General features: G+C 43.1%; 1 protein-coding gene across 1 annotated transcript in view; it reads right to left on the bottom strand.

Annotated features, from left to right (window-relative positions):
• The window catches only part of ITPKB (inositol-trisphosphate 3-kinase B), a 136,933-nt gene extending 133,686 nt beyond the window's left edge, over positions 1-3,247 (bottom strand). Inside the window, exon 1 of the mRNA XM_075339061.1 lies at positions 2,919-3,247. The gene's annotated coding sequence lies outside the window, so the exon portion shown is untranslated. The remainder of the gene's footprint in view (positions 1-2,918) is intronic.
• Positions 3,248-27,381: the final 24,134 nt, after the last annotated feature.

Below are 27,381 nucleotides of genomic sequence, written 5' to 3'. Positions count from 1 at the left end.
CACATGTACTCACTCCACCAGAATAGTGGGCACAGCTCTGAAGTTACATCACTCAGGATAAGTAATCTAATGTATGTACACAATTTCTCCACCTGCAGAATAGTGAGTGCAGCTCTGGAGTATAATACATGATGTAACTCAGGATCAGTACAGGATCAGTAATGTATGTACACAGTGACTGCACCAGCAGAATAGTGAGTGCAGCTCTGGAGTATAATACAGGAGGTAACTTAGGATCAGTACAGGATCAGTAATGTATGTACACAGTGACTGCACCAGCAGAATAGTGAGTGCAGCTCTGGGGTATAATACAGGAGGTAACTCAGGATCAGTAATGTAATGTATGTACACAGTGACTGCACCAGCAGAATAGTGAGTGCAGCTCTGGAGTATAATACAGGAGGAAACTCAGGATCAGTAATGTAATGTATGTACACAGTGACTGCACCAGCAGAATAGTGAGTGCTGCTCTGGAGTATAATACAGGAGGTAACTCAGGATCTGTAATGTAATGTATGTACACAGTGACTGCACCAGCAGAATAGTGAGTGCAGCTCTGGAGCATAATACAGGAGGTAACTCAGGATCAGTTATGAAATGTATGTACACAATGACTGCACCAGCAGAATAGTGAGTGCAGCTCTGGAGTATAATACAGGATATAATTCAGGATCAGTACAGCATAAGTAATGTAATGTATGTAAACAGTGACTGCACCAGCAGAATAGTGAGTGCAGCTCTGGAGTATAATACTGGAGGTAACTCAGGATCAGTAATGTAATGTATGTACACAGTGACTGCACCAGCAGAATAGTGAGTGCAGCTCTGGAGTATAATACAGGATGTAACTAGCAGGAAAAATAATGCAGAACTCGATTTGATTACTTTTTTCAAGGTGGCTATATTAATTGTTGTTACACAATGTCAAGATAATAAGCCCCAATATTTAACCCTTTAACACTGTGATCTACTTTTGTGTGAGTGGAGTACAGATGATGGTACATTTCCAGCACCTGCAACATTGTTCTGATATTGTTAGGTCGGATCACTGAGTAAGCGCACGTATGCACCATTGACAAAAGTATTGAGCCCCCTTCATGTAGCTCTGTCTGACCTATTCCTCTATACACGTGCAGTAATATCAAGCAGTCACATACCAGGGTGTCCCCCTGCCGCCATTCACCTGCCGAGCGATGATCCCCTGCCTGTCAGTACGGCGTTCACACCTCTCATTGTCCCCACAGGTGACATAATTCTTATGTTGTCATGTCGCTGCTTGGTTTATAAATACTCTATGGGTCCCCCCTATGGTAGCACGTAACGCGCATCCACAAGGGCTCCGCAGCTCACAAACTGCAGGCAAATTTACTGACAGCTGGTGAGCGATGCAATTTGGCCCATAAACAGTAACTAATCATGTCAGTTAATTAAAGATCCTCTACCAAATGGATAATGCTGCACTATATCACAGGACAATTAAGTATTAATATATATATATATATATATATATATATATATAATATATATATATATATATATATATATATATATATATATATATATATATATATATATATAATATATCTCCATCAAGATCTCTCCCAAAGGGGTCAGGACAATAGACGGATGCACAGGTCCATGGAGATCCGGGATTCATATTACTGGATTACCTCCTTTTGTAGGGAGTGGTTGTGGTATTTGGGGGAATTGCTATTTATGCAATTCCCTACTAAACTTACAATATCCATTCATACTGCCCAAGACCTTGTGATGATATACACTATAGCTATTGCACAGGTTTACTTACAGAATTGATGAAGAAATTGTTTAAATAACAATTCCTACATTAATGAAAGAACTAAATATATACATCAGTATACATATATACTGCATACATGCGTTTTCTGCACGTGTAATGGAAGAATTAGGGCACCAATAAGCCCCATACCTGCTGTTTTGAGCAAAAGAGACATCAATAAGGGGAATTGTTATTTATGCAATTGCCTTATATTCTATAGGTTCTGTTTTCTAGATCCCAAAGAGAACTACTACCTTTAGTGTATGATGGGGATTATAATCCCACCAACAAGTGTCTGAAAAGTTGGGTACAAAACTTTTACGTAAATTAAAAGTTTTTTGGTCACTTGTGTTTTATCGTCATCGAATCGATTACCAATAATTGGGCCGATTATTTCGTTTCGCCGTCAGGCGAATGTAATGGGAAAATACCCAGCGCATTTTACAGTAAAACTGATGCATTATTAGTGTGACAGACATCTGCCCACACAGGTGACCCCGCGACGGGCACCCATGACACAGGGGACCCCGCGATGGGCACCCTCGACACTGGACCCTGCAACGGGCACCCACGACACAGGGGACCCCGCGACGGGCATCCTCGACACTGGGGACCCTGCAACAGGCAGCCTCGACACAGGGGACCCTGCAATGGGCACCCACGACACAGGGGACCCCGCGATGGGCAGCCATGACACAGGGGACCCCGCGATGGGCAGCCTCGAAACAGGGGACCCTGCAACGGGTATCCTCGACACAGGGGACCCTGCAACGGTCACCCACGACACAGGGGACCCTGCAACGGGCATCCTCGACACAGGGGACCCTGCAACGGGCATCCTCGACACAGGGGACCCTGCAACGGGCATCCTCGACACAGGGGACCCTGCGATGGGCAGCCTCGACACAGGGGACCCTGCAACGAATACCCACTACACAGGGGACCCTGCAACGAGCACCCACGACACAGGGGACCTTGCAACGAATACCCACGACACAGGGGACCCTGCGACGGTCCCCCACGACATAGGGAACCCCATGACGGGCACCCACGACACTAAATCCACACCATGTATTGCGATGTAGATGTATCTAAGCCCAGGCAGTGTGATACCTCTTACCTGTGCGGTGGATGACTCCTAGGACCACGTCCCCGGGGTCCTGCTCACACAGCCCTTTCTTCTGCGGGATTTTCTCGCTTTTCTTGCCAGCAGGCACCTTTTTGTCTGTAAGAAGCCAGTTGTGGGGTCAGAATCCAGCCCAGGGGTCTCTGGATGAGCAGATCAGCCGCCCCGCTGCCTCCTGTGTGCCTCTGCTGTGTTTGTTCAATGTGCAATGTAAAAGTATGTAGCAGGAAGGAAGTTGTGTAGTGTGTCTGGGGCTGAACTCTACAAGCTTCCTTGTACTGGGGGAACTGAGAAAGTTTCCATTGTCAGACACTGCACCCTCCTCTGCTGCAGCGCAGAGACTTTCCACTGCCGGGGACACAGCAGAAGGCTTTTCTCTCCTCTCCCATCCAATCACTGGATGCAGGAGGAGGACACAGCGCCATGTCTAAGAATGGCTGCCCCGGGCACACTGGCATGGGCGCAGAGAGGGGGCGACAAGTGCTGCCCACAAACATTATTCAGGGGGTAAAGGGAGAAGCAAAGAAGGCAGATACTGTCTGCTGAGCTGTGTATCTAATCCTATCCTGTGTGATACTCTGCTGAGCTGTGTATCTTATCATGTGTGATACTCTGCTGAGCTGTGTATCTAATCCTATCATGTGTGATACTCTGCTGAGCTGTGTATCTTATCATGTGTGATACTCTGCTGAGCTGTGTATCTAATCCTATCCTGTGTGATACTCTGCTGAGCTGTGTATCTAATCCTATCATGTGTGATACTCTGCTGAGCTGCTGTATCTAATCCTATCATGTGTGATACTCTGCTGAGCTGCTGTATCTAATCCTATCCTGTGTGATACTCTGCTGAGCTGTGTATCTAATCCTATCCTGTGTGATACTCTGCTGAGCTGTGTATCTAATCCTATCATGTGTGATACTCTGCTGAGCTGTGTATCTAATCCTATCATGTGTGATACTCTGCTGAGCTGTGTATCTAATCCTATCATGTGTGATAATCTGCTGAGCTGTGTATCTAATCCTATCATGTGTGATACTCTCCTGAGCTGTGTATCTAATCCTATCATGTGTGATACTCTGCTAAGCTGTGTATCTAATCCTATCATGTGTGATACTCTGCTGAGCTGTGTATCTAATCCTATCATGTGTGATACTCTGCTGAGCTGCTGTATCTAATCCTATCATGTGTGATACTCTGCTGAGCTGTGTATCTAATCCTATCATGTGTGATACTCTGCTGAGCTGTGTATCTAATCCTATCATGTGTGATACTCTGCTGAGCTGTGTATCTAATCCTATCATGTGTGATACTCTGCTGAGCTGTGTATCTAATCGGGTTGTTGCGCCCAGGGATATGGGGTCCCGGGCAGTGTATATATTGGGAATGTCACTTTGGTGGCTGTTGCCTGGTTCCGTGCCCTGGGCCCTTTTTCTAAAAGGGTTGGAGTCTCTGGTCCGGTCCCCGGTTCTCCCTTTGCTACTGAGTCTCGGATTCTTAGGGTCAGGTCAATGATGGTCTCCTCGCTGTACAGGTGTTAACAGGCCAGCTTGGAGCTTCTGCCTGTCCTAGGGTCCTGTACCCCGTCGGTGTGTAGTTCCAGCAGTACTCCACCGGCAACTACTCTCCTGGGCACCAGGTTACTGTCAACTAGTGGACTGGCTCTACCTCTAGGCGGCCATCCATTGGTCCAACCCTAGCCTTGGACCATTGTATGGGGGATTGTTGGGGAAAACTGGGATTACCTGGAGTTTTTGTGTGTTACCGTCACTGGTCTTCCGGGGCCCTAGGGGGTAGGCCCTGCATCCTGGTGAGGATTCAGAACCTTGTAGCTCCCTGATGGCTTCAGGGGAGCTATACTATCATATGTGATACAGTCTGCTGAGCTGTGTATTTTGCTCTGACAGTATGTGGACGGAGCATATTTTAGGTATTTTTTCCTGTATTCTCCTTTCATGGCCGATAGAGGGATGACTCCGTCCCACTTCGCTTACTTAGGGTCTTACTTTCCTCTTCTTGAGTCTTAGTCCACACTTCTTGCACCAATTTAGACTTCGTTTCCTCCTCAATCCTCTGATTCCCCCTTTTGGATGTTCCTTTCTACCTCTTTACCCTCTTAATGCCCCTCATCATCCTCATTTGGCCTCTTTCCATCCTTCTTTTCTACCCCCATCAGTTAAGCGTCTCAGGTCACTCCATGGCGGTGTTTATTTTCCCTCCTCGCACCACCTTTGGAGCTATCTCAGCCCTCTCCATTCCCTTGGGTATCACTATTGAATATCTCTTATTTGGATCCTTCACCATGAAGCAATCAATAATAACAAAGAATCCATCATTATTTTCCTGACGTTTTTCATGAAAATTTCAATCACTTGAAGCTGTATTAAAAAAAAAAAAAAAAAAAAAAAAAAGTTTAAGTTTTGCACACATCCTATGTTTTGGGGGATATTATACATTTGTTCATCCGTTCACTTCTATAAAGTGCTACGACTTAACATTGCATAATAATATAATAGTCCAGTTATTACATAACTGCACATCAGCGCCATCCACTTGTAACTACGGTACGTGTTTGGGGCTGTCACCCCCTCTAACCTCTAAAGTTCATGTAGCAGAATGATAGTATAGCAGAGATTATACAATAAATTTCTACAATATATGAAACAACTGTATTGACAGCTGCCAGAAGGAGAAGGAGACTGATACTATACTGAGTTGCCTCTAGCACCAAAAAGAATACATGATGGCAAAGATTTTTAAATATATTCTTCACTTTATATATGATGGTCAGTGGCGTAACTAGAGTCCGATGGGCCCCGGAGCAAAGTTTTAGCCTGGGCCCCACCCCTACATTTTAGATGTATTTGGGCATCGTAGCATTCTAAATCCTATAAAGATATATTAGGTGCCCCCCTCCCCCTTAATTGTCTGGCACTGACCCTCATCCTGTACTAATGTCCCCCATACTGGGCCCCTTCCTGGTAAATATGTCCCCTATCCTGGTGTATGACCTGGTGTATGATCATAGCTATATCCTAGTTTATGTGTCCCTATCGTGGCTCCATCCTGGTATATACATCCCCATCCTGGTATATATGGCCTCATCCTGGTATATATGTTTCCATCATGGCCCCATCCTGGTATATGTCTACATCATGGCCACATAAGGGTGTATGACCCAATCATGGCTATATCCTGGTATATATGTCTCCATCGTGGCCCATCCTGGTATACATCCACATCCTGACCCCATCCTGGTATATGTCCCCATTGTGGTATGTATGTCCCCATAATGGCCCCATCCTGATATAGATATCCTCATCATGGCCCCATCCTGGTACACATCCACATCCTGGCCCAATCTGGTATATGTCCCCATCGTGGTATGTATGTCCCCATAATGGCCCCATCCTGGTATATATATACCCATCCTGGTATAGATGTCCTCATCATGGCACCATCCTGGTATAGATGTTCCCATAATAGCCCCATTCTGGTATACAGTACATGTCTCCATAATAGCCCCATCCTGATAGATCTGTCACTATATTAGGCCGATCCTAGTATTCCTGTCCCCATAATGGCCCCAGCCTGGTTTATGTCCCCATCCTGGCCACATCCTGGTACATATAATACCCCTGGGTGCTGCACACAGTAAAAAAATAAACCATTATACTTACCTTCACCCTGCTCCTCCTAATGATGTCATTCCGCAACGTTGTGGCTAAATCCCAGTGGCTAGAAAGACCTGCCTTGTGAGTGGGCGTGACCATCTTAGTTGGTGGGCGTGGCAATGTTTTCCTTCCATCCACTATAATGATAAGAGGGGGGTTGCACCCTCCCATCTGGGGATCTTACTCCAAGATCCCCGCTTCTATTATAAACAACTCCATGACCATGTGGAGTTTCTTCCTGGTATCAGCTATGTTGGTGGAGGCCGCGCCCCTTCTGGTCACATGGGCATGACATCAGCAGAGGTCCCTTAGCCCACTGGGATTTAGCCTCTACCATGCCACAACTGACCAGCATGTAAGTGGCGGAGAGCATGACGTCACTGTGCGCCCACTTACAGCGTGGTCAGCTGCTGGGTGCCAGCATATTCTCTCCTACACATACCCTGGATTATGGGCGTGGGGAGCAGTGAATATTCATAGCCTTAATCGGTGGCCGGCACATCGCAGTGCAGGGACCCAACGAGTCTCTGTGCTGCAATGTATTTTAGCTGGATGGTCTCCCTCAGACGCACACCGAGCTGAAACAGACGCTGAGGCCAGGTCACTGACGGGATCTCTGCGACCGCGATTGTTATGCCCCCTTTAAAACATACACTCTAGCTCCACCCCCTTGTCACTCTTTACCTCTAATTTGCATCTGAGCTCCCAAAATGCACTTCTCAACTTATAATTTATAAAGAAAAGTATCTGAAAACTAACTGAACATCTGACGTGGATCTTTTTACGTAATTTTTTAAAAGTGGAGTTCCCCTTTAAGAGGCCTATTCTTGCACATGAGAGCACTCGTGCTTGCCGTGCGTTTTGTGAACGTCCTCTTTATGTTGTTTGCTCAGCATTTAGACTATAGAAAGGATTACGGTCGTGTTTTACCATAAAATAAAATAAAAAACAAGGTATCTATAGTAACGCGGGAGACATTGTCTCGTAAAGCTGGCTGTCTATATAGGGGATGTGTCATAGCGTGTGTACGGTATATGGTTACGGCTCCGGCTATTACGCCGTGTGTACTGTACACATATGGTAGTTGCTGTATAAGAAAAACAACAGAAGGGAGAAAACAAACACGACTTGTTTGTGTATTCTGCTTTATTTATTCAGAGCAAATGAACTCTCAGGGCGCACCCAGCCTGGAACGGGAGGCGCACCGCAGAGCGGAAAAACTCGCTCTGTGCAAGAGAGAATCGTTTAGAAGTTGGAAGAGGTCTTAAAATGCTCTTTATGGATGTTTTAAAGTTATTTTCCACTTTTTTTGCATAAAAAAATAACATTTGCATAATTAGTTTGGAGCTGGGAATATAGAATCAATCTCCTTCCCCTTCTGGCAGCTGACATTATAGTTCCTCCTTACTACCATTGCCAAAGTAGTTTTTTCCTGCTATAGTGTCATAGAACTGCATAGGCTCTCCTCCTATCTGATGAGCAAGCATAAAGCCATCTTTATTAGCTATTCTGCAGAGGAGATGACTATTCAGAGACCTGGCTGTGAGAAGAGTGACCGAGCATGTGCGTCCACCAGGTGGCCGTGCACACTGCTATATACTCTGAACACCAGGTGGCGCCATACTATGTAGTAAAACGTCATAATTCATCAATGGACTGTTAGTTCATCTTTTTTGTGGCCATTCCCCTTTAAAAGGGCAGAATTTACAACTATTTCACATGAGATATTGAGAAAAGTTAGATTATGTCTGTGCGTTATACTCTAGTCACATCCAAAGCTGCATTTACAATCTTGGTGGTTTCCTATTAATATAAAGTAATGCAATAACATGTAGATGGATAAAATGATGGGCGATAAGTGCAGGAGATTGTATTCATCTATTTCAGGAGAATTCTGGCTACAGCTTTGGATGTGAGTAGAGTAAAAAATACAATGGAGCTCAATTACACCAATAGTCGGCATGTTTTTACTATGCAATCTGAGAACAGGATGATATATGGGGCAGAGAGCCTGATTCCAGCAGTATATCACTTATTGGGCTGCTTGGTGTAGTTTTAATAGAATCCCTGTTTTCTCTACTGTAGATGTAGCAGTGCTCAGAATGCTGAGCTGTGTATAATCCCGCCTACACTCCTGATTGGCAGCTTCCTGTGTACACTGTGAGAAAGCTGCCAATCAGTGCTGGGGGTGTGGTTATACAGATTTGCTGGACTACCTGGCACATGACACCTAGTACTGCAGTGATAATCTCCTGATGATAAAACAATGATTCCATTGAAACTACAGCAAGCAACAAATCCCAGCCTCTAGGGTGCTCTCAGATTAATTAGCAAAAACCTGGTGACATATTCTTTGTAACCTTTTACCGACATTGGATGTACTAGGTACGTCCTGGCTGTCTGAGCCTCAATGACCAAGGCCATACCCAGTACGTCTTGGCAATTGCAGGGGTTCTGGCGCTGTACCCCCGCAATCGCCGCCAGGTCTGTGGCTTATTTTGTAGCCGAGACCTGACTCTCACTGCTATGAGCGGTGCCCACGCACCGCTACCGGCAGTTTAACCCCTAAATGCTGCGATCAATGATTTGATTTGTTTATTCTTCCTCCCAAAGATCACAGTATGGCGCGGCTCACATTTATCCTGCGCTCTACCCTGAGCGCTTACATCGGGGATTACGTGTAAATCTTTGAAAAACGTAATTCAGAAAAAATTCCCAACTGAAAATTCACTGTAATGAGGCGGACGGAGTCACTTTGACCTCACATCTGGCCGGTGGACTGGCGGTGTCCATCTTTTTAGGTGTGCACAAAAGTGCTGTCATGGACAGTTTTGTTCACCTTTGAAAAGACGGACACCACTGAACAGAGTCGAACAGAGTCCATAGTAACTCTGCTGCCTCATTAGTGAATGGATAAGTCATGGGTTTCACCTGAATCACGTATTTTGGAGATGTAGATGAAAACCCTGATGTACAGTTAGGTCCAGAAATATTTGGACAGTGACACAAGTTTTGTTATTTTAGCTGTTTACAAAAACATGTTCAGAAATACAATTCTATATATAATATGGGCTGAAAGTGCACACTCCCAGCTGCAATATGAGAGTTTTCACATCCAAATCGGAGAAAGGGTTTAGGAATCATAGCTCTGTAATGCATAGCCTCCTCTTTTTAAAGGGACCAAAAGTAATTGGACAAGGGACTCTAAGGGCTGCAATTAACTCTGAAGGCGTCTCCCTCGTTAACCTGTAATCAATGAAGTAGTTAAAAGGTCTGGGGTTGATTACAGGTGTGTGGTTTTGCATTTGGAAGCTGTTGCTGTGACCAGACAACATGCGGTCTAAGGAACTCTCAATTGAGGTGAAGCTGAACATCCTGAGGCTGAAAAAAAAGAAAAAATCCATCAGAGAGATAGCAGACATGCTTGGAGTAGCAAAATCAACAGTCGGGTACATTCTGAGAAAAAAGGAATTGACTGGTGAGCTTGGGAACTCAAAAAGGCCTGGGCGTCCACGGATGACAACAGTGGTGGATGATCGCCGCATACTTTCTTTGATGAAGAAGAACCCGTTCACAACATCAACTGAAGTCCAGAACACTCTCAGTGAAGTAGGTGTATCTGTCTCTAAGTCAACAGTAAAGAGAAGACTCCATGAAAGTAAATACAAAGGGTTCACATCTAGATGCAAACCATTCATCAATTCCAAAAATAGACAGGCCAGAGTTAAATTTGCTGAAAAACACCTCATGAAGCCAGCTCAGTTCTGGAAAAGTATTCTATGGACAGATGAGACCAAGATCAACCTGTACCAGAATGATGGGAAGAAAAAAGTTTGGAGAAGAAAGGGAACGGCACATGATCCAAGGCACACCACATCCTCTGTAAAACATGGTGGAGGCAACGTGATGGCATGGGCATGCATAGCTTTCAATGGCACTGGGTCACTTGTGTTTATTGATGACATAACAGCAGACAAGAGTAGCCGGATGAATTCTGAAGTGTACCGGGATATACTTTCAGCCCAGATTCAGCCAAATGCCGCAAAGTTGATCGGACGGCGCTTCATAGTACAGATGGACAATGACCCCAAGCATACAGCCAAAGCTACCCAGGAGTTCATGAGTGCAAAAAAGTGGAACATTCTGCAATGGCCAAGTCAATCACCAGATCTTAACCCAATTGAGCATGCATTTCACTTGCTCAAATCCAGACTTAAGACGGAAAGACCCACAAACAAGCAAGACCTGAAGGCTGCGGCTGTAAAGGCCTGGCAAAGCATTAAGAAGGAGGAAACCCAGCGTTTGGTGATGTCCATGGGTTCCAGACTTAAGGCAGTGATTGCCTCCAAAGGATTCGCAACAAAATATTGAAAATAAAAATATTTTGTTTGGGTTTGGTTTATTTGTCCAATTACTTTTGACCTCCTAAAATGTGGAGTGTTTGTAAAGAAATGTGACAATTCCTACAATTTCTATCAGATATTTTTGTTCAAACCTTCAAATTAAACGTTACAATCTGCACTTGAATTCTGTTGTAGAGGTTTCATTTCAAATCCAATGTGGTGGCATGCAGGGCCCAACTCGCGAAATTGTGTCACTGTCCAAATATTTCTGGACCTAACTGTAAGTGCTCAGCATAGAGCACAGGATAAATGTGAATTGATCCAAAATGTTCTGTACCAAAATCACCACCAAATACCATTCAACTAAAGCCACAAAAACACAAGTCCCCACTCAGGTCTGTCATCTGTTAACAGAAATATAGGGAGCTTCCATGTTACTGGTAACACAAAGACTCTGGAATAACACTATGGCTCCCCCACTCAAAAAAAGAAATCCAGCAAAATCTGTGCTCCAAAATCCAAATGCCCCCCTCCCTTCTGAGCTGCACAATGTGTCTCTAACCACTGTTAGCATCCATATCTTTGGCATTGATATAGCGAGGAGACCCCGCTTAAATGTACGGGGTGCAGGTTTGTAGAAGCATGAGCTGGGCACAAAGTATGGGCACTACAATGTACTGGGCACAACAATTTTTTCAATTTTTAAATCTGCACAATTCACTGCATTTGACACGATGGGTGTGTTCAAGAGACTAAATTGTCACTACACCCATAGATGAATTCCCAGAGGGGTGTAATTTCCAAAATTTGGTCACTTGAGGGGATTTCTTGTCTTCTGGCACTTAGGAGCTCTGCAGACGGAGTCTGCAAAGTATTCTAGGAAAATCTGTGCTCCAAAAATCACATGGTGTTCCTTCCGCTCTGAGCCCTGTGGTGCGGCCAAACAGTACTGTACGGTCACATGTGGGGTATTGCCACGTTCAGGAGAAATTGTGCAACACGTTATGGGTTAAAACAACATTTTAGTGGTATAAATTTAAATATTTTTCTTCTCTGCCCAATAGTGTAACATTTTGTGACACAACTGTGGTGTCAAAATGCTCACTGCACCGCTAAATTAATTCATTCAGGGGAGCAGGGGTCACTTGTGGGTGATTTCTGCCATTATGGCACCTCAGGGAGGGGGGTCTCCAAAGGCGACATGGCATCCGCTAACGATTCCAGCTAATTTAGCTTTCAAAAAGTCAAATGGAGCTCCTTCCCTTTCGAGCCCTGCTGTGTGCCCAGCAGTAGATTTCCACCACATATGGGGTATTGGTATACTCAGGAGAAAATGCACAACACATTTTATGGTTCATTATCTCCTGTGACCCTATTGAAAATGAAAAATATTGTGTTAAAGCAACATTTTTGTAGTTAAAAAATTTATTTTTTCATTTTCATGGCTCAACGTTATAAAATTATGTGATGCACCTGGAGGTTCAAGGTGTTCACCAACCATCTAGATAAATTCCTTGAGGGGTCTAGATTCCAAAATGGGATCTCTTGTGGGGGGAGCTGTAGTGTTTAGGCAATCAGGGGCTCTCCAAATACGACATGGGGTCTGATAACGATTCCAGCTAATTTATTATTCAAAAATTCAAATGGCGCTCCTTCCCTTCCGAGCCCTGCTGTGCGCCCAAACAGTAGATTTCCACCACATATGGGGTATTGGAGCACTCAGGAGAAATTGCAAAACAAACTATATGGTGATTTTCTCCTGTTGCCTTTGTGAAAATGAAAGATTTGAGGTTAAAACAACATTTTTGTGGTAAAAATGAATTTGTTCATTTTTACGGCTCAGCATTTGCGAATTTTGTGATGCACTCAGGGGTTCAAGGTGCTCCCTAAACATCTAGATAAATTCCTTGAAGGGGTTTAGTTTCTAAATTGCGGTCACTTGTAGGGGAGCTCTACTGTTTAGGTACCTCAGGGGGTCTCCAAACGCGACATGGCACCTGCTAATGATTCCAGCTAATTTTGATTCCAAAAGTGAAATGGCGCTCCTTCCCATCTGAGCCCCTGCTCAAACAGTTGATTTCCACCACATATTAGGTATCAGCATATTCAGGAGAAATTGGATAACAAATTATATGGTGCATTTTTTCCTGATACCCTTGTGAAAATACATATAGTTACATAGTTACTTAGGTTGAAAAAAGACCTAGGTCCATCTAGTTCAACCTTCCTCCACCAGTTCTACATTTAGTCACTAAGTCATTTATAACCAACAATGTTGTGTGTACTGAGGAAATCATCCAGCCCTTTTTTAAAAGCTGTTATAGTATCTGCCATTCCTACCTCTTGTGGTCGGCATTCCACAGTCTGACTGCTCTAACTGTAAAGAACCCTTTCCTATTTAGCTGTCGGAATCACTTTTCTTCCATTCGCAGTGAGTGCCCCCTGGTCCTTAGTACTGTCTTTGGAAGAAATAAGTCATGTGCCAGTCCTTTATATTGACCACACATGTATTTATACATATAAATGAGATCTCCTCTGAGACGTCTTTTTTCTAAGCTAAACATATCTAACTTTTTCATCCTGTCATCATATGGGCGGCCTCCATTCCTCATCATACGGGCGGCCTCCATTACTCATCATACGGGCGTCCTCCATTCCTCATCATACGGGCGGCCTCCATTCCTTGTAGTAGTCTAGTTGTCTGCCTTTGAACTGACTCTAACTTCTGAATGTCCTTTTTAAAATGTGGAGCCCAAAACTGGATCCCATATTCCAGATGTGGCCTTACAAGTGATTTATAGAGGGGTAACAATACGTTGGGATCACGGGATCTAATCTCTCTTTTTATACACCCTAGAATCTTGTTTGCTTTTGCAGCTGCTGCCTGACATTGAGAGCTGCTGCTCAGCTTATTTGTAATGAGAATACACAAGTCCTTCTCCTGTTCTGTAGTCCCGAGTTTACTTCCATTTAATGTATACGCAGCTATAGGATTACTCCGTCCTAGGTGCATTACTTTACATTTATCAACATTAAATCTCATTTGCCAAGTATCTGCCCATTCTGACATCTTATCCAGATCTTTTTGTAATATTGTACTATCCAGGTCAGTTTTTAATATCCTACATAGTTTGGTGTCATCGGCAAAGACTGACACTGTACTATCAATCCCATCCACAAGGTCATTAATAAAGGGAGTAAAAAGAATCGGTCCAAGCACAGATCCCTGCGGCACCCCACTGCTGACTATAGCCCATTTAGAGAATGTACCATTTATGACTACTCTTTGTTTCCTATCTTTTAGCCAATTCCTTACCCAGTTGCATATAGTTTCCCCCAGTCCTTGCTTCTGGAGCTTTAGTATAAGGCTATTATGTGGTACAGTATCAAATGCCTTTGCAAAGTCCAAATAAATCACATCAGCTGCATTACCAAAATCTAGGTTTGAACTTACCCCCTCATAGAACCCCAACAGGTTGGTTAGACACAACTTATCTTTCATGAATCCATGCTGTTTGTCAGTTATCATATTATTTTCTGCAATATATTTTTGCATGTCATCCCTTAAAATGCCCTCAAAAACTTTGCATACTACTGATGTCAGGCTTACTGGACGGTAGTTGCCTGGATCTACCCCCTTACCTTTCTTAAATATCGGTACCACATCAGCAATCCTCCAATCCTGAGGCACCAACCCTGTTACAAGCGAGTCTAAAAAGATGAGATACAGCGGTCTGTCGATTACGGAGCTCAATTCCCTCAATATTCGTGGATGAATGCCATCTGGCCCTGGGGATTTGTCAATGTTTAATTTACTCAGACGTAGGCGTACTTCATCTTGTGTTAAATTAATTATATCGGGTGGTGGACTTTGATTTTTCACTTGTTGAATGATCCCTGGTACAGTCAGTTCCTTGGTGAATACAGATGAGAAGTGCCTATTTAATATCTCAGTCTTTTGTTTGTCCTCTATAACTAACTTGTTATTATATTTTAAGGGGCCGATACTATCCTTTGTTTTCCTTTTGGCATTAATGTATTTATAAAAGATTTTGGGATTTATTTTAATGTCATTGGCGATTTTTGTTTCAGTAGCTAATTTTGCTTGTTTGATTTCTTTTTTACATTTCCTATTGATATCTTTATACTCCTGAAATGCTATTTCTGTATTCTCAGCCTTTAAGATTTTAAATGCCCTTTGTTTTTGTTTTATTATACTTTGTACAGTCTTATTTATCCATAGTGGTTTCTTTTTATTCCTGGACATTTTATTACCAGAGGGTATACGTTTTTTACAGGACTCTAGTAGTATATCCTTAAACTTACCCCATTTATGTTCGGTATCCCCAGTTATCATGACTTTGTCCCAATCTACACATTTAAGCTCTTCCCTTACTCATTATTATACATATTTTATTGCTAAAGTAACTTTTTTGTGGGAAAAAGTAAATTTTTCATTTTTTCTTTCCACTCTGCTTTGTTTCCTGTGAAGCACCTAAAGAGTTAATAAACTTATTGGATGTGGTTTCGGGCAGTGCGAGGGGTGCAGTTTTTAGAATGGGGTTAACTTTTGGGTATTTTCTGTCATCTAGGACCCTCAAAATCACTTCAAATGTGATGTGGTCCCTAAGAAAAACATTGTTGGAAAAATGATAAATTGCTGATAAATTTTGACTCCAAGTTCCTAACAAAAAAAAAAAAAAAAAAAAAGAGGTTTCAAAAATTGCGCTGATGTAAAGTAACATGTAGGAAATGTGATTTAGTAACGATTTTGTGTGACAGAACTCTCGGATTTATGGGGATAATATTTAAAAGTTTCAAAAAAATTGAGAAATTTTTCAAAATTTTTGCCAAATTTCCAATATTTTCAGAAATAAACAAAAAAAAAGTCCTAAATTTACCACTATCCTGAAGTACAATATGTCACGAAAAAAAACAATCTCAGAATCACCGGGATCCATTGAAGCTCCAGAGATATAACCTCAAAAAGTGACACTGGTCAGAACTGAACAAAATTGCCGGGTCAAGAAGGTGAATACAGGCTCGGGGGTGAAGGGGTTAATATTTGACGCCAATATGGATCTCAATGGTCCAAAATGATAAAATGGACAAAGTCCACATAGCAAATATTATGGTTTTTCTTTCCCCTTTATCACATAATATTGTCATGAGTTATTAATAATAATAATAATAATAATAATAATAATAATAATAATAATAATAATGATAATATTCATTTATATAGCGCTATTAATTCCACAGCACTTTACATACATTGGACACACTGTCCCCATTGGGGCTCACATTCTAAATTCCCTATCTGTATAATAGACCACATATTTGTGCTGCCATGTTTTCACATAATAACGCAAATCATTCAGTATTTAGTATTTTAGGACCAACCTAAACCAAAGGCATATACACAGGTCTAATAAAGATCAATAAATAATCAGTCTTCAATGAGTGCCTGGTAGCAAGAAGGTAGGATTTCTCTCACGTGTGTGTCACCTTTGAGAGTCATGTGTTTTTTGGCAATAGAAGGTCACAGTGTTTGGCTGCGCAGAATGCTCCCTAACTTTCCATTGTTCCTGCTGTCAGTATTCATTGGTGTAGGTAGCTTTTCTGCTGGATTCATCTCTCTCCCTTTTGGACCCAGCAGGAGCTCGACTTCCACCCAGCTGCTGCTCATCAGCATTATCTTGATGCTTAAATTCCCTTTCCTTCCTTGGACTGGTGTTGGTGATATTTTCAGTTTATTCAACCTCTGGTTGCAAGCAGGTGGCTTGTACTCCTCTGTGGTATTGTTGCTGAAAACTTTGCTGAACTTCTACCTGTGTCATCTGTGGATAAGTAGTTCATGCTTTTCCCCGTGTGTCCCCCTTGTGTCTTCCTTAAGCGTTTAGTGGAGTTGCCGAAGATCTCATCCCATCTATTTCCTATTTAGGGCCCAGCACAGTGGCAGGTGGGGAGTTTGACTGGGGCGGTACACCTGTCAAACGTAAAGCAGGTGTCCTAAGGCGAGCTCAGGGAGGCCAGAAACCTCCCGTGGAGCAGAAGGGCTATCTAGGGGTATCTAGGGTCAGGTATCCGGCTTGGCGCATAGGTGCGGAACCTATCTAGGGTGGTGAGGGACCCTAGGGACAGCAGCCTAGACACAGGGTTCCCCTTCCTTTCTCTTTCGCCGTTCCCTTGGTACTTCCCCGTACCTAGTGGGACAATATCATTATTTTAAAGGGCTTTTCTGAATCGTGCTCCTTTCAATCCACTGATTGCGGTGGTCTTGATGGAAGGGTTTAGGAATGGCACAGTGCCATGCGTTGTGTAGTGGTCAAGATTGGTACTGCAAGTTCTATTTCACACAAGTGAATGGGGGCCATTATTAAATGTATGGCTGTGGGTAGTAAGTGACACAACAGCACTCAAGAAATAGGGAGAGTGAATTTTGGTTTTCCTCCGGGGTCCCCCTTTGTTATCTTCTCACGTGGTCCAGTAGGCCGTGGTCTGTGCGCCAGGCTCTCGGGCCGAGGTGTAATCACATTTGGCGCTCTCTATTAGATCACGTCCGTGTATCGCGGGTGAACAGGCCGGGATCATCTAAATGAAGACAAATGCAAACCCACCCAAACCAAATGAGGAGTTCATGTGCAGCGCAGCCCCCTGCGAGTGCCGGGTCCCACGAGTTCATGTGCAGCGCAGCCCCCTGCGAGTGCCGGGTCCCACGAGTTCATGTGCAGCGCAGCCCCCTGCGAGTGCCGGGTCCCACGAGTTCATGTGCAGCGCAGCCCCCTGCGAGTGCCGGGTCCCGCGGCAGAGTCCTGCGGAGATTCCTATTTCTCAGGAGAACATCAGAAAGATATGTAAGAACTTGTAACGCAAGACGTCTCTCGCCCAAGAAAATAATCAGCTGTGGTCTGCGGATGTGAGCGCGGGCCAGGACCGGCCTCGGGCATCCATCGCACCAAGGCACACCGGGCTCTTACCTTTAAAAGAAATGTTAGAATTGTCTCTAAGAAATGCCAAAATCTGAGACATTTTATTGGAACGAAGTGCAACCAAAGCGGTGTATCTAATCCTATTGTGTGATACTGTCTGCTGAGCTGTGTGTCTAATCCTATTGAGTGATACTCTCAGCTGAGCTGTGTATCTAATCCTGTCCTGTGTGATACTGTCTGCTGAGCTGTGTATCTAATCCTATCCTGTGTGATACTGTCTGCTGAGCTGTGTATCTAATCCTATCCTGTGTGATACTGTCTGCTGAGCTGTGTATCTAATCCTATTGTGTGATACTGTCTGCTGAGCTGTGTATCTAATCCTATCCTGTGTGATACTGTCTGCTGAGCTGTGTATCTAATCCTATCCTGTGTGATACTGTCTGCTGAGCTGTGTATCTAATCCTATTGTGTGATACTCTCAGCTGAGCTGTGTATCTAATCCTGTCCTGTGTGATACTGTCTGCTGAGCTGTGTATCTAATCCTATCCTGTGTGATACTGTCTGCTGAGCTGTGTATCTAATCCTATCCTGTGTGATACTGTCTGCTGAGCTGTGTATCTAATCCTATCCTGTGTGATACTGTCTGCTGAGCTGTGTGTCTAATCCTATTGTGTGATACTCTCAGCTGAGCTGTGTATCTAATCCTGTCCTGTGTGATACTGTCTGCTGAGCTGTGTATCTAATCCTATCCTGTGTGATACTGTCTGCTGAGCTGTGTATCTAATCCTATCCTGTGTGATACTGTCTGCTGAGCTGTGTATCTAATCCTATCCTGTGTAATACTGTCTGCTGAGCTGTGTATCTAATCCTATTGTGTGATACTCTGCTGAGCCGTGTATCTAATCCTATCCTGTGTAATACTGTCTCCTGAGCTGTGTATCTAATCCTATCCTGTGTGATACTGTCTCCTGAGCTGTGTATCTAATTCTATCCTGTGTAATACTGTCTGCTGAGCTGTGTATCTAATCCTCTCCTGTGTGATACTGTCTGGTAAGCTGTGTATCTAATCCTATCCTGTGTAATACTGTCTGCTGAGCTGTGTATCTAATCCTATCCTTTGTGATACTGTCTGCTGAGCTGTGTATCTAATCCTATCCTGTGTGATACTGTCTGCTGAGCTGTGTATCTAATTCTGTGGTTTGTGTGTGACACATCTGCTAATCTGCTATGTCTAAGCAGATGCTTGATACTATTTGCTAAGGTGGTGTAGCTAAATCTATTATGTGTGATACTGTCTGCAAAACTGTGGTATCTAATCCTATGATACGATACACAGAATATCACCAAAGTGAGTACACCCCTCACATTTTGGTAAATATTTTATTTTATCTTTTCCTGGGACAGCACTGAGCATCTGACCCTGTGATACAATGTGCAGTGTCAGTGTGCAGCTTGTATACAATGTGCAGTGTCAGTGTGCAGCTTGTATACAATGTGCAGTGTCAGTGCGCAGCTTGTATACAATGTGCAGTGTAAAGGCTACTTTACACACTGCAATATCGGTCCCGATATCGCTAGCGTGGGTATCCGCCCCCATCTGTTGCGCGACACGGGCAAATCGCTGCCCGCGCCGCACAACATCGCTCAGACCCGTCACACATACTTACCTGCCCGGCGACTTCGCTGTGACCGGCGAACCGCCTCCTTTCTAAGGGGGCGGTCCGTGCGGCGTCACAGCGACGTCACTGAGCGGCCGCCCAATAGCAGCGGAGGGGCGGAGATGAGCGGCCGGAACATCCCGCCCACCTCCTTCCCTCCTCATAGCGGCCGGGAGGCAGGTAAGGAGAGGCTCCTCGTTCCTGCGGTGTCACACGGAGCGATGTGTGCTGCCGCAGGAACGAGGAACAACTTCGTTACTGCTGCAGTAACGATATTTGAGAATGGACGTTTGCACGTTTTTGCAACGATGCAAAATCGCTCATCAGTGTCACACGCAGCAACATCGCTAATGCGGCCGGACGTGCGTCACAAATTCCGTGACCCCATCGACTCCGCATTAGCGATGTCGCAGCGTGTAAAGCCCCCTTTAGTGTGCAGCTTCTGTACAATGTGCAGTGTCAGTGTGCAGCTTGTATACAATGTGCAGTGTCAGTGTGCAGTTTGTATACAATGTGCAGTGTCAGTGTGCAGCTTCTGTACAATGTGCAGTGTCAGTGCACAGCTTGTATACAATGTGCAGTGTAAGTGTGCAGCTTCTGTACAATGTGCAGTGTCAGTGCGCAGCTTGTATACAATGTGCAGTGTCAGTGTGCAGCTTCTGTACAATGTGCAGTGTCAGTGTGCAGCTTGTATACAATGTGCAGTGTCAGTGTGCAGCTTGTATACAATGTGCAGTGTCAGTGCGCAGCTTGTATACATTGTGCAGTGTCAGTGTGCGGCTTGTCTAACAGGGGAAATAACTCAGCACAGCCATTAATGTCTAAACCACTGGCAACAAAAGTGAGTACACCCCATAAGTGAAAATGGTCAAATTGTGCCCTTGGTGTGAATATTTTGTGTGGCTGCCATTGATTTCCAGCACTGCTTTACCTCTCTTGGAGCTGGAGGTCACTAGATCTTCACAAGAGCTGCCGGATCCTCTTCATCCTCCAGGACGACATCCCGGAGCTGGCGGATGTTACAGACCTTGCGTTCCTCCACCTTCCATGTGAGGAGGCCCCACAGATGCTCCATAGGGTTTAGGTCTGGAGACGCTCGGCCGGTCCAGCACCTTTACCCTCAGTTTCTGTAGCAAGGCAGTGGGGGTCTTGGAGGTGTTTGGGAACATTATCGTGTTGGAATATGAAGGGAGGGGGTCCTGCTCTGCTTCAGTGTCACAGGACATGTTTGCATTTATGGTTCCCTCAATGATCTGTAGCCCCCACAGCTAGCAGCACTCATGTAGCCGCAAACCATGACCCTCCTCCACCATGCCTGACTGTAGGCAGGACACACTTGTTGCTGCCATGACCATGGCAAGACCAGTTCTGAGTAGAACCTCTCTTTTTATACTGCTGTATGGTCTTGGCCACCTTGCTGCCGCTCAGGTTCAAGCTTTTTATAGCCTCGGCCATCTTTATGTAGAGAACAATTTAAGTCTATAATGTTTGATACAGTTGAATGTATGTATCCAAGCCTATAATGTTTCACACTGCCTGCTAATTTGGTGTATCTAAGCTTATTTTCAATATGGTGTTGTATGTAATCCAATTATGTATAGTACTATATGCTGAGTTCATGTATCTAAGACTATTATGTTTGATATTGTCTGCTGAGCTGTTGTATCTAATCTTACCACATGTGCTGTTTGCTGATTAAGTGTATCTAAGCTTTTGTGTCATTGTAACCTGATTTCTCAGGACATAGGAGTCTGACCTGCAGTAATTTGTGATTGATCTGCTCTACAGTATATATAGACACTGATTACACAAGATCCGTACGTCCTCGACTGTGGATGAACGCCGAGTGCCACCATCACAGTATAAAAAAATGACCGCACCACACACTGTGTATACCTCCGAGAAGTGTTCACTTATAACAAGTGCTGATGAGCGGAAAACCTTGTGCATATAATTATATATCTACAGCCGGTATAACCTAGGCATCTCCTGTATATAATTATATATGTACAGCTGGTATAACCTGGGCATCTCCTGTATATAATTATATATGTACAGCCGGTATAACCTGGGTATCTCCTGTATATAATTATATATGTACAGCCGGTATAACCTGGGCATCTCCTGTATATAATTATATATGTACAGCCGGTATAACCCGGGCATCTCCTGTATATAATTATATATGTACAGCTGGTATAACCTGTGTATCTCCTGTATATAATTATATATGTACAGCTGGTATAACCTGGGCATCTCCTGTATATAATTATATATGTACAGCTGGTATAACCTGTGTATCTCCTGTATATAATTATATATGTACAGCTGGTATAACCTGGGCATCTCCTGTATATAATTATATATGTACAGCCGGTATATCCTGGGCATCTCCTCTATATAATTATATATGTACAGCCGGTATAACCTGGGCATCTCCTGTATATAATTATATATGTACAGCCGGTATAACCTGGGCATCTCCTGTATATAATTATATATGTACAGCTGGTATAACCTGGACATCTCCTGTATATAATTATATATCTACAGCCGGTATAACCTAGGCATCTCCTGTATATAATTATATATGTACAGCTGGTATAACCTGGGCATCTCCTGTATATAATTATATATCTACAGCCGGTATAACCTAGGCATCTCCTGTATATAATTATATATGTACAGCTGGTATAACCTAGGCATCTCCTGTATATAATTATATATATACAGCCGGTATAACCTGGGCATCTCCTGTATATAATTATATATGTACAGCCGGTATAACCTGGACATCTCCTGTATATAATTATATATGTACAGCCGGTATATCCTGGGTATCTCCTGTATATAATTATATATGTACAGCCGGTATAACCTGGGCATCTCCTGTATATAATTATATATGTACAGCTGGTATAACCTGGGCATCTCCTGTATATAATTATATATGTACAGCTGGTATAACCTGGGCATCTCCTGTATATAATTATATATGTACAGCCGGTATAACCTGGGCATCTCCTGTATATAATTATATATGTACAGCCGGTATAACCTGGGCATCTCCTGTATATAATTATATATGTACAGCCGGTATAACCTGGGTATCTCCTGTATATAATTATATATGTACAGCCGGTATAACCTGGGTATCTCCTGTATATAATTATATATGTACAGCCGGTATATCCTGGGTATCTCCTGTATATAATTATATATGTACAGCCGGTATAACCTGGGCATCTCCTGTATATAATTATATATGTACAGCCGGTATAACCTGGGTATCTCCTGTATATAATTATATATGTACAGCCGGTATAACCTGGACATCTCCTGTATATAATTATATATGTACAGCTGGTATAACCTGGGCATCTCCTGTATATAATTATATATGTACAGCCGGTATAACCTGGGCATCTCCTGTATATAATTATATATGTACAGCCGGTATAACCTGGGTATCTCCTGTATATAATTATATATGTACAGCCGGTATAACCTGGGCACCTCCTGTATATAATTATATATGTACAGCCGGTATAACCTGGGCATCTCCTATATATAATTATATATGTACAGCCGGTATAACCTGGGCATCTCCTATATATAATTATATATGTACAGCCGGTATAACCTGGGCATCTCCTGTATATAATTATATATGTACAGCCGGTATAACCTGGACATCTCCTGTATATAATTATATATGTACAGCCGGTATAACCTGGGCATCTCCTATATATAATTATATATGTACAGCCGGTATAACCTGGACATCTCCTGTATATAATTATATATGTACAGCCGGTATAACCTGGGCATCTCCTGTATATAATTATATATGTACAGCCGGTATAACCTGGGCATCTCCTGTATATAATTATATCTGTACAGCTGGTATAACCTGGGCATCTCCTGTATATAATTATATATGTGCAGCTGGTATAACCTGGGCATCTCCTGTATATAATTATATATGTACAGCCGGTGTAACCTGGACATCTCCTGTATATAATTATATATGTACAGCCGGTATAACCTGGGCATCTCCTGTATATAATTATATATGTACAGCTGGTATAACCTGGGCATCTCCTGTATATAATTATATATGTACAGCTGGTATAACCTGGGTATCTCCTCTGTATAATTATATATGTACAGCTGGTATAACCTGGGTATCTCCTCTATATAATTATATATGTACAGCTGGTATAACCTGGACATCTCCTGTATATAATTATATATGTACATCTGGTATAACCTGGGCATCTCCTGTATATAATTATATATGTACAGCCGGTATAACCTGGGCACCTCCTGTATATAATTATATATGTACAGCTAGTGTAACCTGGGCATCTCCTGTATATAATTATATATGTACAGCCGGTATAACCTGGGCATCTCCTGTATATAATTATATATGTACAGCCGCTATAACCTGGGCATCTCCTGTATATAATTATATATGTACAGCTGGTATAACCTGGGCATCTCCTGTATATAATTATATATGTACAGCTGGAATAACCTGGGCATCTCCTGTATATAATTATATATGTACAGCCGGTATAACCTGGGCATCTCCTGTATATAATTATATATGTACAGCCGGTATAACCTGGGCATCTCCTGTATATAATTATATATGTACAGCCGGTATAACCTGGGCATCTCCTGTATATAATTATATATGTACAGCTGGTATAACCTAGGCATCTCCTGTATATAATTATATATGTACAGCTGGTATAACCTGGGCATCTCCTGTATATAATTATATATGTACAGCCGGTATAACCTGGGCATCTCCTGTATATAATTATATATGTACAGCTGGTATAACCTGGGCATCTCCTGTATATAATTATATATGTACAGCTGGTATAACCTGGGCATCGCCTGTATATAATTATATATGTACAGCCGGTATAACCTGGGCATCTCCTGTATATAATTATATATGTACAGCTGGTATAACCTGGGTATCTCCTGTATATAATTATATATGTACAGCCGGTATAACCTGGACATCTCCTGTATATAATTATATATGTACGGCTGGTATAACCTGGGCATCTCCTGTATATAATTATATATGTACAGCCGGTATATCCTGAGCATCGCCTGTATATAATTATATATGTACAGCCGGTATAACCTGGGCATCTCCTGTATATAATTATATATGTACAGCTGGTATAACCTGGGCATCTCCTGTATATAATTATATATGTACAGCCGGTATAACCTGGACATCTCCTGTATATAATTATATATGTACAGCTGGTATAACCTGGGCATCGCCTGTATATAATTATATATGTACAGCTGGTATAACCTGGGCATCTCTTGTATATAATTATATATGTACAGCTGGTATAACCTGGACATCTCCTGTATATAATTATATATGTACAGCCGGTATAACCTGGGCATCTCCTGTATATAATTTATTTATGTACAGCCGGTATAACCTGGGCATCTCCTGTATATAATTATATATGTACAGATGGTATAACCTGGGCATCTCCTGTATATAATTATATATGTACAGCCGGTATAACCTGGGCATCTCCTGTATATAATTATATATGTACAGCTGGTATAACCTGGGCATCTCCTGTATATAATTATATATGTACAGCTGGAATAACCTGGGCATCTCCTGTATATAATTATATATGTACAGCCAGTATAACCTGGGCATCTCCTGTATATAATTATATATGTACAGCTGGTATAACCCGGGCATCTCCTGTATATAATTATATATGTACAGCCAGTATAACCTGGGCATCTCCTGTATATAATTATATATGTACAGCCGGTATAACCTGGGCATCTCCTGTATATAATTATAAAAGCAGCAGAAGTACAGATGGTGCGGGGCAGAAAAGTTATCAAGGGTCAAACAAGGTCAATATAATATAAGAATTTTACCCCCAAAAAAATTTAAAGAAAAAAAATTAAAAACATTTTGAAAAAGTTTTCCAGAAATGTAACTCTTGAGCTCCTGCGAGAATTCCAGCATAGTCAGAAGAGAACAAGAGCGTTTCCTGTTTCCTCTTCCATGTACAGATGTTTATTTGAAGGGTTCACGACATTCCAAGGATGTGAGAAGGAAGAAACTGATCCGTCATCCGCGCCTCTCGTTTTGCGCTCCGCCTGTTCACAGCATCTTCATGAGACCCCACTACAGAAAAAAAAGAAAATGTTACCAGCTGTGTGTCAGGTCTGTCATTGAGAAACATTATCCTGAGCTCAAACTCCCGCACAAAATCTGCTTTTGTAATTTTAGAGGTATGGCGGACCCCCTTATCCTCAGATGCCCTACAGCTATATTTAAAGTGAACCTTCCATTGGAATTTTCTTCCAAGAAAACACAGAGAAGCATTTTTTTTAATGTAGGGGTTGCATAAGATAAGAAAAAAAAGTCTTATTAATGTTTTCCAAAACAGCGCCACCTTTGTGTGTGGTCAGTATTTGGTATTGCACTTTATCGTGATCCATTTGTATTAGCAGTTGCACAATGTGTCCCCATGAATTGAGATGGATCATCACACACACACACACACACACACACACACATATTCTGCACAGGTCCTGTCATTTACTTTGGAGTTGGGTATAGCCCAAAGGTTCTATCAGTTGCTCTCATCCAGATCTCTCAGTTCCTCTAGGTTGTGGCATCCCATGGAAGTTTTTTCAGTTCCTCTAAGGATGGCCATTATACAGATTCTCAAGGTTCCTATGGGGAGGGGCATCCTGCACAGGTTCTCTTGATTCATCTGGGCAGGGCTATCCTGCACAGCTTCACTACATTCCTTTGGGGATGAGCGTCCTGCACAGGTTCTCTCATTTTGAGTTAAGGCATCCCGTAATAGGTTTTCTCAGTTCCGCTAGGGATGGGCATCTTATACAGGTTCACAAGATTCATCTGGGCAGAGGCATCCTTTGCAGGTTCTCAGTTCCTCTGGAGAGAGGAATCTTGCACACCTTCAAGTTATTTTGGGAGGGGCATACTGCAAAGGTGCTCAGTTCCTCTGGACAGGGGTATCCTGCACAGTTTCTCCAAGTTCCTCTAGGGATGAGCTTCCTGTACAGGTTCTCTTATTTCTTTGAGTTGGGGCACTGGAAATAGTTCTCTCAGTTACTCTAGGGATGGGCATTTAATACAGGCTCTCAAAGTTCCTCTGGGTAGGTGCATCCTGTGCAGGTTCTCAGTTCCTCTGGGGAAGGGAATCCTGCACAGTTTCTACAAGTTCCTCTGAGGAGGGTCGTCCTGTTCTCAAAGTTCCAATGGGGAGGTGCATCCTGTGCAGGTTCTCAGTTACTCTGGAAAGGGGTATCCTGCACAGTTTCTCTAAGTTCCTCTGGGGAGGGGCATCCTGTACAGATTTTCTCATTGCCTTTGAGTTGGGGCACCGGAAATGGTTCTCTCAGTTCCTCTAGGGATGGGCATTTAATACAGGTTCTCAAAGTTCCTCTGGGGAGGGGCATCCTGTGAAGGTTCTCAGTTCCTCTGGGAAGGAAATCCTGAACAGTTTCTACAGGTTCCTCTGAGGAGGGTCGTCTTGTTCTCAAAGTTCCTCTGGGGAGGCGCATCCTGCACAGGTTCTCAGCTTCTCTGGGGAAGAGAATTCTGCACAGATTTTCCAAGTTCCTCTGGGGAGGGGCTTCCTGTGGAGGTTCTCCATTCCTCTGGGGAAGGGAATCCTGCACAGTTTCTACAGGTTCCTCTGGGGAAGGGCGTCCTGGAGCAGTTCTCAGTTCCTCTGGGGAAGGGAATCCTGCACAGCTTCTATAAGTTCCTTTGGGGAAGGGCGTCCTGCACAGG

This window comes from Anomaloglossus baeobatrachus, chromosome 3, assembly GCF_048569485.1.
Source record: "Anomaloglossus baeobatrachus isolate aAnoBae1 chromosome 3, aAnoBae1.hap1, whole genome shotgun sequence".
In the NCBI taxonomy this organism is placed as follows: Eukaryota; Metazoa; Chordata; class Amphibia; order Anura; family Aromobatidae; genus Anomaloglossus; species Anomaloglossus baeobatrachus.
The sequence above is the reverse complement of the archived record's forward strand: the minus strand, read 5'-3'. Positions and strand labels throughout refer to the sequence as shown.